This window comes from Physella acuta, unplaced genomic scaffold (genome assembly GCF_028476545.2).
Source record: "Physella acuta isolate Inbredline_101_S28 unplaced genomic scaffold, ASM2847654v3 ptg000911l, whole genome shotgun sequence".
Lineage (NCBI taxonomy): Eukaryota > Metazoa > Mollusca > Gastropoda > Physidae > Physella > Physella acuta.
In genome coordinates this window covers 146071-163395 of record NW_026732428.1, presented here as the reverse complement: position 1 = coordinate 163395, position 17325 = coordinate 146071, and the positions used below count along the sequence as shown (strand labels likewise).

The window sequence follows — 17325 nt, the reverse complement described above, 5'->3', positions numbered from 1 at the left end:
TTCGTTTATGTTTCCGTTACCGTTATTGTTTGCGTGTATGTTTGCGTTTGATTTTGTGTTTATGTTTGCGTTTATGTTTCCGTTATCGTTATTGTTTCCGTTTATTTTTGCGTTTTTGTTTGTGTTTATGTTTGCGTGCTAGCACACTATTAATCTCCAATGTTCCAGCAAACTACTAATTAACAAAAGTACAAGAAGCTGAGTACTCATTATCGCATATCCTCATCAGCTTGCCTACCTCAAGAGTACAAGAGGCGCAATACACAACATCTCAGCAGTTATTATCATGGTGATGTGTACGGCTTAATTTATATAATCGTTGAGAGTTTGTGTGGACTGCTAAAAATACGACACCACGTGATCAGGTGACATCCGGGTTTGACTACGTTCACAAGTACCTTGCTGGTTGTCAGGATTTGTAAGTTTTAATGAATAGTTTGCTAATTATTTTTTGTAAAACAATATTTTTTAAATTAATACATATATATATTTAAAGTTTAAGCTCAGAATGAATAAAATGTCTGAATTCTGAAGACTCCAATAAAAATAGATTTAATTGACTCATAACGCTTTAAAAAAAAAGTTTATTTTAATTTTATTTATAGTGCATTGAAAAGCTATTTATTCTAAATGTTTTATACTGATTTCTTTTATAGAAACGAAACCCGAGTTGATAGTAAATAAATACCAGATGGCTCTCGGCAGTTATTAGTGCTTGCTTTGAGATGAAGTGTATTGCGGCATTAGCTTAAAGCAAATAATCAGATTATCCGAACATTGACAGTAATGTTGTAAGATAGTATCTATGCAGCGTATGACATTCAAATGTGGCTTAAAATAAAACAAGTTTGGCGGAGCAAACAGATCACGTGACTTGGAACCACATCAAAACTGCACTGGTCTAGTCCATGGCCTGTCTATTTTAATCTAGTTCATACAAAACGTGCCTACACATAGACAAAGGGCTGCAAAAAACGTGTTTATTTTCATGTTTAATCAAATCTGTAGTCTTTTCCTTTCCCCTCTTCCATAAAGGTGTCTACATAGTCGTCTAATCTCAAGTCTAAAATGATGTCTACGTTTGCTTCTAATCTCAATTAAAAATTATGTCTACTTTACGTCTAATCTTAATACATTTTTCTTTCTATTTTGCGTCTAATCTCAATTTAAAAAAGTGCTTATAATAGTGTGGAATAATAGTAGGACCCCTACTTTATTTAGACAATTTTTATTAATTCAGAAAAAAGAATTAGGCATCTAATTAAGTCAGTTTTGATGTCAGATTGCATTGTTATCGGGTCTTGAAACAAGTGCGAATCGGTCAGTTACAAGTGCTCGAAATTTCTCTCGGCAGTTTCGATCTATGACGGAAGACAGACAGACGGTAGAAAAGTGACAGACAGAGAAAGCAAGTCTATAACCATGCCTATTTTACATGTCATCAAATCTAGTAAAAAAATGTTGAAGAAAAAAAATATCCTCTTAATACCATTTTCATCCACACTCTCCACATAATAAGCGCTCAGAAGGAGAAAATTTTGAAATAAATTGGACCATAATTTCGGGGATTTTTTTTAAGTACCCTGCTTTGTGGAATGTTACGAAACCGGGGAATGTACATCGTTAATTCTAAAAATGTCTGGCGCGGTTCTTGACTGCACAGTCAATAATTCCAGCTGGTAGCCCCAGGCAGCTTTCCGTGTCCTGACATTTTAATATCGGCGGTTCAAAACTTTTATCATTGAGGCAACTTTCTGTGTCCTGACATTTTAATATCGGCGGTTCAAAACTTTTATCATTGAGGCAACTTTCCGTGTCTTGACATTTTAATATCGGCGGTTCAAAACTTTTATCATTGAGGCAACTTTCCGTGTCCTGACATTTTAATATCGGCGGTTCAAAACTTTTATCATTGAGGCAACTTTCTGTGTCCTGACATTTTAATATCGGCGGTTCAAAACTTTTATCATTGAGGCAACTTTCCGTGTACTGACATTTTAATATCGGCGGTTCAAAACTTTTATCATCGAGACAACTTTCTGTGTCCTGACATTTTAATATCGGCGGTTCAAAACTTTTATCATTGAGGCAACTTTCCGTGTCTTGACATTTTAATATCGGCGGTTCAAAACTTTTATCATTGAGGCAACTTTCTGTGTCCTGACATTTTAATATCGGCGGTTCAAAACTTTTATCATTGAGGCAACTTTCTGTGTCCTGACATTTTAATATCGGCGGTTCAAAACTTTTATAATTGAGACTAGTTTTTAAATTTTATTTGTATAATGTCAAAAGGGGTGGGACGAGTGGCGGGGCATTAGATCTATACATTAAAAGTGATGAGGTTCGGTTCAAGTGTTTTAGATTTAGGGTTGGGTCTTTGTCCTTCTAAAGTTGATTGCTAAGAATGTTAAGGAGTGGGGGGGGGGGGGGGGGAATAGTTGTGAATGGGCATCGCATCAACGATACATAACTTTAAGAATCGTATCGTCCTCAATGCACTATGCATATGCAGGTCTATAATTTAAAAAAAAAATATTTTAAGCTGTCAAAAAATGTCAACATAAAATTCAACAAGAACCTTAAAGCAAGACAACTCAGTCAAACATGAGAAGAGGAGCTCGGCTATACAGAATCCTTTTAGCTGCGTGTACAATTTGAGAATGGCTGACAAAAGTGCTACTGTCAGGCTTTACCAATATGCGAACAAATATTTGTAAATATCGCTTTTCTTTATTGCGTAATCAGAGCGTTTAACATCTGAAGTAGGAGCCAACGTCAATATTTGGGAAAAAAAATGGGCGATGAAAAGATGGAATAACACACTGAAAACGTATAAATAAATTTAAAAAAAGTCCTAAATAAAATAAATAAATGAATAAATAAATAAATATAGGCCTACATAATAATATATATGCATATATATATATATATATATACATACATACATACATACATACATACATATATATATATATATATATATATATATATATATATATATATATATATGTATAGACTATACACATATATTATAAAGTAAATACTGTGAACGTACTCGAAGATTATCACGTGATGTCAGTGGTCATACAAACGGCTTGTTTTAACCATTAGAAGAAGTGATTTTTTTTTTCGTTGCCTGTGTCCTCGCCATTTTGTTCGTGTAGTGAAGGAAAAAATAACTCCTGATAGAGAAGATCATGCCATCAAGCTGAACTGATTACCGCCCACGTCCGAATTTTGTTCACTAATGGTCTCGACAGGGAGATCACCTCTGCACAAAACAGCAAAAGGCCAGTTGCTTCCCTTGACCTTTATACGACTTCGCTGACTCGCTGAATTACCTCCCTTAACGTTGGTTTACACAAGCATCTCTCCCCTACTTTAGATGTCGCGTAAATTAAATGTAGAAACTAATTTTATTTTCTAGAAAAATCTGAGAAATTGTATATGCTTAAAGTGCTAATTATTAATTACTATTGAAAACTTAAAAAGGATATCGCACACACGTACGTTTATACACACACAGTGCATATATATATATATATATATATATATATATATATACAAACATATATATATACAGTCTATACGTATACGAATTGAAAACAAAAGAAACTGAACGACAATAGAGTGAGTCAACGCGAATGTTGTCTAGATGACAACCAGGAAGTTGTCGTTACATCCTCGTCTGCCAGTTAGATGACGTCGCCATGTTAAATCTGTAGCCTATGGGTGACGTCACACCGATCGTCTGGTAAATGTCAAAACTTAGCGAGGATTGAGCTTGATGCTTGCTAGGACCACTTAGATAACGGTAAATTACAGCTTTAAAAACATACTAGAAGACAGGTGTTTGATGGTAGCTCATCTTTTATGACATCTTAGATGACATTTTAGATGACATTTTAGATGACATTTCAGATGACATCTTAGATGACATCTTAGATGACATTTTAGATAACATCTTTTATGACATCTTAGATGACATTTTAGATAACATCTTAGATGACGTTTTAGATGACATTTTAGATGACATTTTAGATGACATTTTAGATGACATCTTAGATGACATCTTAGATGACATTTTATATGACATTTTAGATGACATCTTAGATGACATCTTAGATGACATCTTAGATGACATCTAAGATGACATTACATCTCATGTGGCAACACATGTTATATGACAACTCATTGCAGTTACATCACATGTTAGATGACATCACATCCCAGGTGATAGCACGTCTTAGATGCCAATATATCTTAGATGGCAAAATCACTTTTAAAAACACTTTTTAAATGACATCACATCCTAGATCATGACAATATATCTTAGATGACAACATATCCCAGATGACATCAAAACACAGATAACAACACATTTTACAGGACAACACAGCGTATATGACACATGTTATATGACAACTCATCGCAGTAATTTCACACGTTAGAGATGACAACACATCTTAGCTGACCTCCTTATTATTCAACAACATAAATGACCACATGAACTGACCACATGAACTGACCACATGAACTGACCACATGAACTGACCACATGAACTGACCACATGAACTGACCACATGAACTGACGACATTAACTGACCACATTAACTGACCACATGAACTGACCACATGAACTGACCACATGAACTGACCACATGAACTGACCACATGAACTGACCACATGAACTGACCACATGAACTGACGACATTAACTGACCACATTAACTGACCACATTAACTGACCACATTAACTGACGCCGTAAGCTGACAACATAGTTGTCAAAAGACATTAGCTTATGACAACATCTGATATCTCACATTAGCTAAGTCCACGGATTAACAAAATTTTTTCTCAAAAAAAAAAAAACAAATAAAAAATTCAGTGGGAAAAACCCACAAACAGAACTTAAAATTGAAGGGGAAAAATCAACAATGGAACGTGTAGCCTAGTTTTTCGATAACTCGGCCATCCCAGAAGCCACTTCCAGTCACCGATCTTATAAATGGCTTCTAGCGTGAGGGGTTTGTGTGTGGGGGAGGGAAAGATGAGACGGAGTGTGGGAGGGGAGGGGAGGTGGTAGGAGGGGGTAATGAAACAGAATACCCAGGTGGTAGGAGGGGGGGGGGGGGTAATGAAACAGAATACCCGCCAATCTGAAATGTCCAAGTGTCAGGGTTAATTCTATGCCTTTTGACTCGCTCGCAGACGACTTCCCAGCAGACGAACTTTGAGCAGACGTTGAGTTCTTTCCTGTAGATCCAGAGCGAGGTCTAGTCTTTAATTATGTCTTTATTAATGTCCTATTTAGAGATAATTAACCCCACTCCAGTAAGTTTTCATTACGTTCAATAAACAAAATCAAAATAAATTTTACCGTCATTTGAGATTGCCAACGCAATTAACAGCCAGTTATAAATATCTTCTCCTTTGTAGTTCAATACACCTAAAAAATTAGACATTTTTAATGTCCTTGGTAGGTATTATTTCAGTGTACACAAAATTTGCGATAAAAAAAAATTGCAATGTGTAAGTTGCGGTGTTGAACGCCAAAAGTTCAAGTAGTTGAATGCTGACTGTTGTGAGACTTAGTGAGACCGACAGCAAACAGTTCAAAGTGAGACCGGCATCAAACAGATCAAAGTGAGACTGTGGCAAGAAAGTTCGTGGTATGGCCGTCACTAGATAGGTGAATTGGAGGCTAGCAATAAAAAAACATGAAGTGAGACTTTTTGACTGACAGTGAGATCTCCAAGTCAAAGTGAAACTTTTGACTCACACTGATCACATAGAGCTGACTGACAAGACAAAAAATGAAAGTGAGACCATAGACTAACAGTAAGATATGTCTGTGAGACTTAAAAAAAAGCTAACAGTGAAACTCACTGAATGACTGTGAGATCATCAAGTCATAGTGAAACTGTTGATTCTCAAACAAAACTTAACACGGCTGACTGTGAGACTCTCATGGTGAGATCGTTGGCTCACAGTGAGACCGTTACAGTGAGACTGTCACAGTGAGACCATTGACTCACAGTGAGACTGTCAAAGTGAGACTGTCAAAGTGAGACTGTCACAGTGAGACTGTCACAATGAGACCATTGGCTCACAGTGAGACCATTGACTCACAGTGAGACTGTCTAAGTGAGGCTGTCAAAGTGAGACTGTCTAAGTGAGACGGTCACAGTGAGACTGTCTAAGTGAGACTGTCAAAGTGAGACTGTCTAAGTGAGACGGTCAAAGTGAGACTGTCACAGTGAGACTGTCTAAGTGAGACCATTGGCTCACAGTGAGACCATTGACTCACAGTGAGACTGTCTAAGTGAGGCTGTCAAAGTGAGACTGTCTAAGTGAGACGGTCACAGTGAGACTGTCTAAGTGAGACTGTCAAAGTGAGACTGTCTAAGTGAGACGGTCAAAGTGAGACTGTCACAGTGAGACTGTCTAAGTGAGACCATTGGCTCACAGTGAGACCATTGACTCACAGTGAGACTGTCTAAGTGAGGCTGTCAAAGTGAGACTGTCTAAGTGAGACGGTCACAGTGAGACTGTCACAGTGAGACCGTCACAATGAGACCATTGACTCACGATGAGACCATCAGCCGAGGCTGAACGCCAGACCCGATTACAGCCCGCTGGAAGCTCACGCCGTTCCCCCGTGCCCCACCCCACCGCCAGTTCCTCTGTCGCGTGCCACACAGTTCGATACTTGGGCAGCGAGTGCACGTGGAGACACGCTCGTGCTACACGATCGTCTGCTCACTCTGGTCAAAACCGTCTGCTCTGTGATCGCTTGTGGATCAAGGATTAACCGTGACAGCTACACCATCAGAGGAATTTGTTTTTCTCGTGTTCGTTCGCTCAGCTCACCCAAACACACCGTGTTAACACAGGGTCACTTTAACACACGGACCTCACCCCCCAGACGTAAGAAGCGTCGTACGGGGGCTACACATTCGGATCCTGTGTGCTCGGCTGATGTGAGGGTCGGCATTGTGTTTGAGACAGTGACCGCTCGTGGTGAATAGATAATTAGCCAAGCGTGTTGATTACGTGATTGGATTCGATTTTATGGCCGTCTAGAGAGACATCTACATCAGAACTGTGAGTACAGTTTATTTTGGGTGTGAGAAATTTGTGTTTCTGTGTGTTGTGTGTGGAGGGGGAGGGTGGGGGTACTGGGGGGATGTACAATATGTTTTTAAAGCTTCCCAACGCCAAGAGCCAACAGCTCAACAACGTGGTAGTGTTAACAGTTTTGTTGTTTAGCCAGGGCTTAATCTAAATGTTTATTTTTTAGAACATTCATGAATCGTTTGAATGTCATGACACGCCCTATCTTCAAATGACATGCTACGACATGACTTCATATAACCAAATATAAAATAACATGACATTGCGTCCTATATTTGTAATAACATGAAAGTCCGTAGTTTATTTGAAGGTGCATGTAGAAGCATTCGGGTGGAGTTGTTTGGTTGGGTGTGGTGCGCTGTGGTTGGGTACAATGTGATGTGTACTTATGTGTAATGGGGTGAGTATGAGCGTGTAGTGGTGTGTGTGTGGGTATAAAGGGGTGCATGTGTGTATATTGGGGTGTGTACTAGGGATGTGTATGTACTGGGGTATGTTTGTGTACTGGGATGTGTATGTGTGTACTGAGGTATGCATGTGTTGGTGGGGCGTTTATGTATGTACTGGTGTATGTATGTGTGTAGAGGGGTATTTACATGCGTGTATTCGGGTGTTTATGTAATGAGATGTGTATGTGCGTGTATTCGGGTGTGTATGTGCGTGTATTCGGGTGTGTATGTGCGTGTATTCGGGTGTGTATGTGTGTGTACCGAGGTGTGTATCTACATGTACTACAGTGTAGTTGATGGTGTAGTGAGCTGTGTTGGCAGAGCAGGAGTGGATCAATACACTGAGGTGGGGTGGGGAAGTTGGGGATGGGTGGGGAAGTTGGGGATGGTTGGGGAGGGGTGGGGATGGTTGATTAAGGTTGGGGATGGGTAGGGCATGATCAGGACCAAACAATATATTAAACGCAACCAACAACCATCCAAATGGTGAACACGTTGAGATCGAATGTAGACAACGACAAGGGGCGTGACAACAGTTATATACAGATCTATAGAATAGCTATAAGAAGAGCATGACTACAGCATTTAGCTCACGTAGACAAAAAACCAGACGACATCTGCTGTCCTGACATCCCCACCTGTGACCGCACAATTAGTTTTACTCACCTGCGTTATCTACCTGTTGTGTTTTATCTACCTGATGCACGTGTGGCTAGATGTGCTCACCTGTTTTACATGCGCTCACACTGAATGCTTGTCTATACTGTTTAAAATATGGTCACATGACCCATGAGCGGTCACATGACCCATGAGTGGTCACATGACCTACGGGTAGTCACACTGAATGCTTGTCTATACTGTTTAATGTGATTATAATATCTACCTATAGTCACATGACCTACGAGGGATCACATGACCTACGAGTAATCACAGTCTACCTGTGGTCACTCAACTTACCTTTGACCACTTATCTACATACATGCATATTTGTATTCAGTCCTATCTCAACATCACGCTCACTAGTAGATTGTACACCATTTAAAAAACCGGCTCTTGTTAAATGTTATTTTATGTGTTATGTGTTTAGCCATGAATTTCTTTTTTATTGAAAATTTACTTTTTTTTTAAATAAATATTTTGTTTTGCTGTTGGGGTAAAAAAAAAGAATGTTTGTACAGTTTATTAAAGTATAAAAACTTGAATGACAAAACATATCCAATGTTTTTACTTACTTTTATGTTGGTTGGATGCGAATTTTGATGAAAGATTGTGAATGTTAAAAGAATGTCTGCATAATGTGTTGCTGATGATCTCATGCATAATTTGATGTTGTTATGCACGCCGGCGTCCGCGTTGTTTATTTGTTCAACGCGATGACGTCATTCAAATTAAAATGTAGTTGTTACGTAAATAATCAAAGAATTCATCATTTCATTTGTTATTCCATCCACGTCCAGATGAGTTGCTTTCATCCCCCCCGCCCAAAGCAAAAGTGGTTTATTTTGTCTTTCCCTTTCTCCAAGTTTCTACACTCGAGAAACAACTCAAAACACTTGGTGTTTACATGTCTAACTTGTTGCCTCTTTTGATGAACATTTTTTTTACAAACTTTTATTTATTTCGCAGTCTGTTTGTTTGTGGATTTGTGGTAAATTTTATAACTTGATCCACTTCTAATGAAGTTTTCCAGATACTTTATTCTTTGATGACAATGCAAGAATATAATTTTTTTTTATCTAATTAGTTAGATGCTCAATTGTCGTTAAAAATAAATGAACCGGGTTCAAAACTAAGGGGAGATAACAAGATAAAATCCTAGCGATCTATCAGCTACCCGGCGAGGTTGAATTGTTTGTCACCGTTAGATGATTTTTCGCCTTAGCGCCGAACTAAGTAGAGGCAAACAAAGAGATTTGAAGCTACTGGTCAATTTTTTAAAGCAAATATTTTTAGCCGGAGCCTATGCAATATGTAGTGTCACCTTCATTTCGAACGAATGACTGAAAAGTGGAAAATAAAACAAATACAAAAAACCTTTATAGCAACAAGCGTAAAAAAGCACAGAAAATAAGAAAATAAAAAACGTGATTTCTGTAATAAAAGTTTTTGTCGCTAAAATATGTAAGAGATCTCAAGAGCGAGCTAAGCTTTTATTAAAGAATGCAAATTTGTTTTATTTTATTTTCTTATTTTCAGTGCTCTAAACAGATTGTTATTTATATATGTTTTTATATTTCCCCGGACAATACCAGTGGTATTGTTTTGTAATATTCTGATTTTTGTAGGTGTTGTGGGTTTGAGAGAATTTGAGTTTAATACTAGAAATAAATATGGGCATAGCATTTTTGAGGATAATTGATCGAATCATCACGGTAAACTTTTAAAGTGTACATTTTTTAATGGAAAAAAGTTAACAGTTTTCTGTTTAGACGTAAAGTCAAAATAATTATTTTATAATTTACCAAGTATGAGCAATAACCACAAAATATAAGATAAATTTAATATATACATTTAGTAAATTAATAGATAATGAATTAGATGTTACCAAATAATTTTTCTTTATTGTTTTCAACTCTAAAGAGCATTGTTGTAGGTTCCTTCCCTTTAATAATTTTAGTTATAAATGGGAAGTAACTAATATACATTTTTAAAGGTTTCTCAGGTACAGCTATAGTATGTTAATTTTTCAAATTTGTATCAAAGCAAAGATGCAAGGACATTCAATTTTGATATTACATATTAAAAGAAATATAAAGCTGGATTTAGAGCGCTCCACTCGCCCCAACATCGCATTTAGTGCCGCTCCTGTACATTGTAGATTCCTGTGAAACTTTTCGTGCCAGCCATAAGACTATTCTGTGCATGGTGTTTCATGTATGATGTGTGTGTTTATGTATGTTTTTATGTATGATGTATTGGTGTATGTGTTTGTCTATGATGTGTTTGTACATGATGTATAAGTGTATCTGTTTGTGTATAATGTACGCGTGTATGTGTTTGTGTATTATTGTATGTGTATGATGTGGTTGTACATGATGTATAAGTTTATGCGTTTATGTATGATATATTAGTATTATGTGTTTGTGTTTGATGTATTAGTGTTTGTTTTATGGTATGATGTGTTTGTGTACGAAATATAGGTGTATGACATGTTTGTGTATGATGTGTTGGTGCATGATGCGCTGACGCAAGATGTGTAGTAGCATGCTGTAACAGCACATGATGTGTAGTAGCATGCTGTAACAGCACATGATGTGTAGTAGCATGCTGTAACAGCATATGATGTGTAGTTGCATGCTGTAACAACACATGATGTGTAGTAGCATGCTGTAACAGCACAAGATGTGTAGTAGCATGCTGTAACAGCACATGATGTGTAGTAGCATGCTGTAACAGCACATGATGTGTAGTAGCATGCTGTAACAGCATATGATGTGTAGTTGCATGCTGTAACAACACATGATGTGTAGTAGCATGCTGTAACAGCACATGATGTGTAGTAGCGTGCTGTAACAGCACAAGATGTGTAGTAGCATGCTGTATCAGCACACGACACGTTGATGTGTGTCGACCCACTGACTACATAGTACAGATCAGGTGGCGATATTTCCCGGTCATCGATTATTGATCGACAGATCAGCTGACAAATGCGTTGAATTACAAACTGCAGCCATTGATTAGTATGTAATCAGCCTGCACCAGAGCATTACTTGGTCATAGTAAAAAACATCGAGTCGATTGCCAGAGAATGGAATCGACCTGTGAATGATGTGTGATGTACAATGTATGATGTGTGATTATTATGTGTTATGTATTATATACGATGGGTGACCTTGATGTATGATGTATGATGTATGATGTATGATGTATGATGTATGATGTATGATGTATGCTGTATGATGTATGATGTATGATGTATGATGTATGATGTATGATGTATGATATAGATGTATGATGAGAGAACACTTAACAATATGGTGTCTTATGCATGAACACAATATATTATAAACATACGTGTACAATGACTGACCATCTGATGGGACATGACTGACTATCTGGGAAATGACTGACCATATGATGGGACATGAATGACTATCTGATGGGACGTTACTGACCATCTGATGGTACATGATAAACAAACTTAATCACGTGATACCCCCTGTATCGGTTGGGACTCGCGTCTGACACACACCCTAAAGTTAATTACCACGAGTTAATTAATTCAGTCTATTCACGGGCCGCGCCATATGCTACAAGTAGGGTCGTCACGTGCCATCATAAAGATAATCTCAGTCAGACCTGGCAGAAATCAATACAACTCACTCAACGACTTGCTCCTCATTAACACGAGACAAAGAAAAAAACACACACTCAATGCAAGCCCAACGCCCCTTGGCTTCGGTCGGCCATCTTGTTTCCGGTTCTAGATGAAGCTGGTGACAAATGGTCGTAGAACTTGCCCCCCCCCCGCCCCTCCAGCAGATAACACGCCCCGAGGGTCCGTCTCTTTTTATTTGTTATGATTTTTGACGCTTCCTTTGCTCCGGGAGAAAACCTTCTCTCAGCATGGTGGTATTGGCAATAATGGCGATGTCACAACCTTGACCTCGATATTCAATTTTGGCACGGTAGCCTTGACCTTCAGATACAAAATTCATGGTTACAAACAAATCATGGTGGATAAAACACAGCCAATACAAAATGATGGTTCGCAGTTCTAACCCAGCAAGAGCCATTTGTTAAACCGGGGTTTTATGTCAATCTGAACATTTTTGTCACTAAATAGGTGATTGATTGCTTGATGCTGAGCTCATTAAAATAATTAAAAACAAAGATTTTTAGAAAAAAAAAAACCAACGCATAGAAAGCAAAAAAAAAAAAACAACAAAAAAAAAAACCCCGACATTTTACTTTAACATGCTTATCCATGACCTGCGACCCTTATTCGAGTTTGTTAAAAACTTTAATGTAGGGCGTTAATTAGGGGAGAGGGTGGTGGGTGGGTTGTCCAATGTTGACGCGTGTAAGCAGGAATGGGTCTAAAATTGCAATTTTTTTAGTCATCTTCATCAAGGGATGACACCTTTGTGACCGTCATTTATGGATGACACCATTGTTACCGTCACCAACGGATGACACTTTTGTCACCTCATCATTGAATAACACCTTTGTGACCTTCATTAAAGGATGACACCATTGTGACCATCATCAACGGATGACACCTATGTAAAAAATTTCAACAAAGGACAGTGGTTGAACTTCAACTTTACTCCAACGTTCAAATTTTAACCTGTAAACTACTTTACAGTGGACCAACATAAAAATTTCCCACTCGCTACTTTACCTATTTTAATCACAGCCAAGAATAAATTTCACCGAACAACCCTCAGAGAACTTCGGGTTTGAAATTACTTCTTTAATCAGCCTCACCACAATTATAAAAGACATTTTTTTTGTCGTCCAAATTATTTTCGCGGTGTAGCCATTTCGCCCACACGTCATAACTCGCGCGGAGATGAATCCGGCATTACCTCCCCTCTCTCGCTCCCTTCCCATTGGACAATACTGACCACGGTTTAGCCGTTCAAAAATATAATTAAAATCGAGATATTTTCCCGCTGTCTAGGATATATTATTATGGCTTTACATGGACAAAGATGGATGGCATTTGGGCTTTGTCTTCGTATGTGTGTGTATGTGTGTGTGTGGTGGGCGGGGGGGGGGGGGGATTAATAAACATCTGACATGGAATTTGAAAGTTGAGCTGATCCCCATTTTTTAAAATTTCTCATTTAAACTTTTTTTTTTTAAATTTAAAAGTTTGGCTCAATAGAGAACTTTTCGAGCTAACACTTTCACAAAGCTGCTATAGTACAACAAACTTTCACAAAGCTGCTATAGTACAACAAACTTTCACAAAGCTGCTATAGTACAACAAACTTTCACAAAGCTGCTATAGTACAACAAACTTTCACAAAGCTGCTATAGTACAACAAACTTTCACAAAGCTGCTATAGTACAACAAACTTTCACAAAGCTGCTATAGTACAACAAACTTTCACAAAGCTGCTATAGTACAACAAACTTTCACAAGGCTGCTATGGTACAACACACTTTCACAAAGCTGCTATAGTACAACACACTTTAACAAAGCTGCTTTAGTACAACAAACTTTCACAAAGCTGCTATAGTACAACAAACTTTCACAAAGCTGCTATAGTACAACAAACTTTCACAAAGCTGCTATAGTACAACAAACTTTCACAAAGCTGCTATAGTACAACACACTTTCACAAAGCTGCTATAGTACAACACACTTTAACAAAGCTGCTTTAGTACAACAAACTTTCACAAAGCTGCTATAGTACAACAAACTTTCACAAAGCTGCTATAGTACAACAAACTTTCACAAAGCTGCTATAGTACAACACACTTTCACAAAGCTGCTATAGTACAACACACTTTAACAAAGCTGCTTTAGTACAACAAACTTTCACAAAGCTGCTATAGTACAACAAACTTTCACAAAGCTGCTATAGTACAACAAACTTTCACAAAGCTGCTATAGTACAACAAACTTTCACAAAGCTGCTATAGTACAACACACTTTCACAAAGCTGCTATAGTACAACACACTTTAACAAAGCTGCTTTAGTACAACAAACTTTCACAAAGCTGCTATAGTACAACAAACTTTCACAAAGCTGATTTAGTACAACACAATTTCACAAAGCTGCTATAGTACAACAAACTTTCACAAAGCTGCTATGGTACAACAAACTTTCACAAAGCTGCTATAGTACAACACACTTTCACAAAGCTGCTTTAGTACAACACACTTTCACAAGGCTGCTATGGTACAACACTTTCACAAAGCTGCTATGGTACAACACTTTCACAAAGCTGCCATAGTATAACAGTGCTAAAAACAAACAAACAAAAACAGCCAAAAAAAAACAAACTACAAATACAAAGCGCATTAATTCCCCCCCCCCCCCCACTCCGATTATCACTCACCAACGTGCTGTCCTAATTCAACGACCTTTATTTAATTATTTGAAAAAATTCTATAGATGTTAGAATGGGAATTTTTAATTACTTAATTTATAATTAAGCTGTGTTTGTCTACCATGACTAATGACTAGCGTTTAACCCGGGGGTAGATAAAAAAAAAAACAACTGCGCGGGCGGTTATACAAAAACTTTACTCAACTCTTAAATTGCTTGTACAAAACATTTTTACCATAGGTAAAATCAATTTCTAGTATTTGTTTTCAGCTTAGTAGGCCTGACTTTGTGGTCCTGACTTTGTGGTCCAGAGTTTGTGGTCCTGAGTTTGTGGTCCTGACTTTGTGGTCCTGACTTTGTGGTCCTGACTTTGTTGTCCTGACTTTGTGGTCCTGACTTTGTTGCCCTGACTTTGTTGCTTTGACTTTGTAGTCCTGACTTTGTGGTCCTGACTTTGTTGTCCTGACTTTGTGGTCCTGACTTTTTTGTCCTGACTTTGTGGTCCTGACTTTGTTGCCCTGACTTTGTTGCTTTGACTTTGTGGTCCTGACTTTGTGGTCCTGACTTTGTGGTCTTGACTTTGTTGCCCTGACTTTGTTGCTTTGACTTTGTAGTCCTGACTTTGTGGTCCTGACTTTGTTGTCCTGACTTTATGGTCCTGACTTTGTGGTCCTGACCTTGTGGTCCTGACTTTGTGGTCCTGACTTTGTAGTCCTGACTTTGTAGTCCTGACTTTGTCGTCTTGACTTTGTAGTCCTGACTTTGTGGTCCTGACTTTGTGGTCCTGACTTTGTGGTCCTGACTTTGTGGTCCTGACTTTGTAGTCCTGACTTTGTAGTCCTGACTTTGTTGTCCTGACTTTGTGGTCCTGAATTTGTGGTCCTGACTTTGTGGTCCTGACTTTGTGGTCGTGACTTTGCTGTCCTGACTTTGTGGTCCTGACTTTGTAGTCCTGACTTTGTGGTCCTGACTTTGTTGTCCTGACTTTGTGGTCCTGACTTTGTGGTCCTGACTTTGTGGTCCTGACTTTGTGGTCCTGACTTTGTTGTCCTGACTTTGTGGTCCTGACTTTGTTGTCCTGACTTTGTGGTCCTGACTTTGTTGTCCTGACTTTGTTGTCCTGACTTTGTTGTCCTGACTTTGTGGTCCTGACTTTGTTGTCCTGACTTTGTGGTCCTGACATTGTTGTCCTGACTTTGTTGCTTTGACTTTGTGGTCCTGACTTTGTGGTTCTGACTTTGTGGGCCTCACCTGTAAATTGTTTAAAAAGAATTTTAACAGTACACTGAAAAGCAAGTTAAAGTACAAGCCCATACAATTCCCTGGCTAACTTCGTATAAAATAAATTAAAATGACATGGATTAACGTTTTATGGTAGTGGCAATCTCCAGTAAATAAATGGTTAAAATTGTAGTTCAGTATTTAGTAAAAAATGGTTAAAATTGTAGTGCAGTACTCAGTAAATAAATGGTTAAAATTGTAGTGCAGTATTCAGTAAAAATGGTTAAAATTGTAGTGCAGTATTTAGTAAATAAATGGTTAAAATTGTAGTGCAGTATTCAGTAAATAAATGGTTAAAATTGTAGTGCAGTACTCAGTAAATAAATGGTTAAAACTGTAGTGCAGTACTCAGTAAATAAATGGTTAAAATTGTAGTGCAGTACTCAGTAAAAAAATCGTTAAAACTGTTTAAAAACCAGTTTTTAAAAAAATCGTTAAAATTGTTATCTCCAGTGAAATAAATCTTCTGCTAAAGTCTAAAGTATTCTGAAGTCTAAAATATTCTAAAGTCTAAAGTATTCTAAAGTCTAAAGTATTCTAAAGTCTAAAGTATTCTAAAGTCTAAAGTATTCTAAAGTATTCTAAATTCTAAAGTATTCTGAAGTCTAAAGCATTCTAAAGTATTCTAAATTCTAAAGTATTCTAAAGTATAAAGTATTCTGAAGTTTAAAGTATTCTAACGTCTAAAGTATTCTAAAGTCTAAAATATTCTAACGTCTAAATATTCTAAAGTATAAAGTATTCTAAAGTCTAAAGTATTCTAAAGTCTAAAGTATTCTAAAGTCTAAAGTATTCTAAAGTATTCTAAATTCTAAAGTATTCTGAAGTCTAAAGCATTCTAAAGTATTCTAAATTCTAAAGTATTCTAAAGTATAAAGTATTCTGAAGTCTAAAGTATTCTAACGTCTAAATATTCTAAAGTCTAAAGTATTCTAACGTCTAAATATTCTAAAGTATAAAGTATTCTAACGTCTAAAGTATTCTGAAGTCTAAAGTATTCTAAAATATTCTAAATTCTAAAGTATTCTTAAGTATAAAGTATTCTAAAGTATAAAGTATTCTAAAGTCTAAATATTCTAAAGTCTAAAGTAGTCTAACGTCTAAAGTATTCTAACGTCTAAAATATTCTGAAGCGAAAGATTACCTCGTCCCTTTTATGGTTAATAGGCTCATTACGTCAGTTATCAGCGGAAGAAATAACCTCGGCTAACTTCGTTAATGTGCGTTTAATATCTCGGTGTTTTAGATATAATCATTGGCCGTTTTTTTGGGGGGTTTCACAATTTCCTGCCCAGAGTAGAGAAACAAGAGTTGAATGAGACGAGTGGAACAAATTCATTATTCAAGAGATTTCATGGCTCTGTTTATTGATCGGCGAACGGGTAAAAATAATTAGAAACTTCATGAAAAAAATAATTGGATGAAGACTTATTTCACGAACAGGA

At 37.3% G+C, this 17325-nt stretch overlaps 1 protein-coding gene across 2 annotated transcripts in view; it reads left to right on the top strand.

Moving 5' to 3' along the window:
• The first annotated feature begins 6986 nt into the window (after window positions 1-6986).
• Window positions 6987-17325, top strand: part of LOC131953144 (synaptotagmin-12) — a 53281-nt gene continuing 42942 nt past the window's right edge. For both annotated transcript variants that reach the window (XM_059316179.1, XM_059316178.1), the window contains exon 1: window positions 6987-7112. The gene's annotated coding sequence lies outside the window, so the exon portion shown is untranslated. The remainder of the gene's footprint in view (window positions 7113-17325) is intronic.